Genomic DNA, 3,733 nt, shown 5'->3' on the forward strand with positions numbered 1-3,733 from the left:
CAAAGTGCCAGGCTCTAGGGGCTGGGTGAAAGCCCCTCAACCTTGGGCTTCAGCTCTGCCTCCTGCTCCCAGACCACTGAAGCTAGAGGCTTTTCTTCACTCAGACAGCTACTGGCTACTGAGACTGACAAGCCCAAGGTTGACAAGTAAAAAGGCACAGTCTCAGTGTTACCAAACCACATGGCAGGCCTTTAATTCAAGTTCACTGAAAGTCCCAAGGTCGGCAGAGCATGGCAGCCTGCTGAACAATGACATGGCCACAATGGAGGATTCAAGCATGCCAGAAGCTGGAGACCATTCCCATTGTTTCTCCTTTTATATGGGAGGCAGACCACATCCCTAAGGCAGCTACTCAGCTGCTCCCCATGGATTCCACCATGGAGTTGATTACCAGTCTCATTATGGGGAATACTACATCCAGCTGCTCGGCCACTCAACCAGGCCCAGCCAAGTTGACACACAAACTTAACTACCACAAGTAGTATTGACATTTTCAGAATACTAAGTCTTCCTATCCATGCACATGAAGAGCTCTGTTGGCGCAGTGCCTAAGGCATTTGACTGTTAACCAGAAGGCTGGTGGTTCAAACCCACCAGTCACTCCATGGAAGGAAGATTGGACAATCTACTTCTGTGGAGATACTGCCTTGGAAACCCAAGGAGGGGTTGCTATGAGTCAAATCGACTCTATGGTAGTGGGTTATTATTATTATTTTTTTTTTTAATTTTTTAAAAAATTTTTTATCCATGTGCATGTTTTCACATTTATGTAGATCTATATGTTTTCACATTTATGTAGATATCTTTCAGTTTCTTGCAATACACTTGCAATATACTTTTCTTTGTAGAAGTCTTTTATATCCCTGGTTAGATTTATTCCTAAGTATTTTATCTTTTAGGGGGCTATTGTAAATTGCATTGTTTTCTTTTTGAAGGCCTCTTTGTTAGTATAGAGGAATTCAACTAATTTTTGTATGTCGATCCTGTACTGTGTGATTTTGCTGAATCTTATTAGTTCCAGCTGCTTTCTTGTAGAATCTTTGGGATTTTCTATATATAGAATTATATCATCTGCAAATAAGGATAGTTTTACTTTTTCCTTATTGATTTGAATGCCCTTTATTTCCTTTTCTTGACTCACTGCTCTAGATAAGACTTCCAAGTACAATGTTGAATAAGAGTGCTTATAAAGGGCATCCTTGTCTGGTTCCTATTTGCAAGGGGAATACTTTTAGTTTCTCTCTGCTGAGAATAATGTTGGTTGTTGGTTTTGGATAAATGTCTTTTATTATGTTGAGATATTTCTCTTCTGTTCTTATTTTGCTGAGAGCTTTTATCAGGAATGGGTGTTGGACTTTATCAAATGTCTGTTCTGCATCAAGTGAGATGATCATGCAATTCTTTTATTTATGTGGTGGATTATGCTGATTAATTTTCTAATGTTGAACAATCCTTGCACACTTGGTATGAATCCCACTTGGATGATGTATCCTTATTTATTTATTTATTTTTGATATGTATTGAATTCTATTGGCTAGAATTTTGTTGAGAATTTTTTGTGTCTATATTCATGAAGAATTTTGATCTGTAGTTTTCCTTTTTTGTAGTGTCTTTGCCTGGTTTTGGTATCAGGGTTATACTGGCTTCATGAAATGAACTCAGAAGTATTCCTTCCTTTTCTATGCTCTGAAATAGTTTGAGGGTATGGGTGTGAACTCTTCTCTAATTGTTTAGCATAATTCTTCAGTTAAGCTGTTCAGACAAGACCTTTTTTGTTGTTGTTGGGAGTTCATTTTTATTTGTTTTGATTTTTTTTATTACCTCTTCAATCTCTTCTGTTATGGGTTGTTCAGTTTTTCTACATCAGTCAGTGTTAGTTTAGGTAAATAGTGTGTTTCTAGAAATTTGTTCATTTCCTCTAGGTTTTCAATTTGTTAGAGCACAATTTTTCATAGTATTCTGTTACCATAAGAGCAAAAAAAACCAAACTCACTGCCATCAAGTCAGATCTGACTCATAGTGACCCATTCTTGGGTTTCCAAGGCAGTATCACTATGGAAGTAGATTGACTAACCTTTCTTCTGAGAAGTGGCTGGTGGGTTTGAACCACCAGCCTTTTGGTTAGCAATCAAATGCCTTAGGCACTACACCACCAGACCTCCTAGTATTCTGTTAGGATCCTTTTATTTCAATTGACTCAGTTGTAATGTCACCCATCTCATTTTATTATTTGGGTTATTTTCTTCCTCTCCTGCTTTTCATTTTGTCAATAGTGGTTTGTTGCTTTTATTGATCTTTCAAAGAATCAACTTCTAGTCTTATTGATTCTTTATATTGCTTTTCTGTTCCATCTATTTCTGCTTTAATCCTTATTATTTCCTTTGTTCTGTTAACTGTGGGCTTCCTTTGCTGCTCTCTTTCTAGTTGTCTGGGTTGCAGAGTTAAGGTATTGATTTTGATTCTTCCTATTTGGTGTGTGTATGTATTGCTATAAATTGACCTCTGAGCACTGTTTTTGCTGTGTCTCAAAGGTTTTGGTATGTTATGTTTTCACTCTTGTTTGAGTCTAGGAATTTTTAAATTTCATCTTTGATTTAAAAACCCAGTGGTTTTTAAGCAAGGTGTAAATCAGTTTCATGTATTTAATTATTTTTCCTTGCTCTCTCTATTACTGATTTCTACTTTTGTAGCATTATGATCAGAGAAAATGCTTTGTATTGTTTCAGTGTTTTGGATTTTATTGAGCCTTTCTTTTTGGCTTAAGATGTAATCTGTTTTGGAGAATAATGCTTGTGCATTCGGAAAGAATTTATGCTTCACTGTTATTTGGTGGAGTGTTCTGTATGTCTATAAGGTCAAATTGATTAATAGTGGTATTTAGAGTGTCTATATCTTTGTTGAGTTTCTTTTTAGTTGTTCCATCCTTAACTGAATGTAGTATGTTAAAGTGTCCTTTATTATTGTGGAACTGTCTATTTTTCTTTTCAGTGCTGTTAGCGTTTGTTTTGTGTATTTTAGAGGCCTGTCATTGTTTGTGTATAGTAGTTAAGGTTGTGTGTCAACTTGGCTGGGCCTGGTTTTGAGTGGTTGGGCAGCTGAATGTAGTTATCACCCATGATGAGACTGGTAATTAACTCCATGGTAGAATCTTCTGTGAGCAGCTGAGTAGCTGCCTTAGGGATATGGTTTGCTTCTAGTATATAAGAAGAAGCTTTGAGGAAGGTCTCAAGCTTTTTGGCACATCTGGATCCTGCATTTGGCTGTCTTCATCTCAGTGGCCTGATATGTTTTCTGCCAATCTTGAGACTGTTTTTGGACTTGAACTAGTGGCCGTCGTGTTGGTTGATAATTTTTGGACTGTGCCATTTTACTTGTTGACCTTGGGTTTGTCAGCCTCAGCAGCCAGCAGCTGTCTGAGTTAAGAGAAGCCTTCAGTTTCAGTGGGCTGGGAGGAAGAGGCAGAGCTGAAACCCAAGGTTAAAGGGCCTCCACCAGCCCCTAGAGCTGGCACTTTGAAGTTGGACTTCTAGCCTCCCAAACTGTTTATTAAAGCCATCCATTTGTGGTATGTTACTGTTAGAGCATTTCCATCCCAAACTATTTTTTCATAAAGCCTCAAGATGTTGTTGTTGTTGTTGTTATGTGCCGTCGAGTCGGCCCCGACTCATAGCGACCCCTCCTTGGGTTTTCGAGGCAGTATCACTACGGAAGTAGGATTGCCCAACCTTCCTTT

This window comes from Orycteropus afer, unplaced genomic scaffold (genome assembly GCF_000298275.1).
Source record: "Orycteropus afer afer isolate SDZICR_OR568_19922 unplaced genomic scaffold, OryAfe1.0 scaffold00077, whole genome shotgun sequence".
NCBI classification, from domain to species: domain Eukaryota; kingdom Metazoa; phylum Chordata; class Mammalia; order Tubulidentata; family Orycteropodidae; genus Orycteropus; species Orycteropus afer.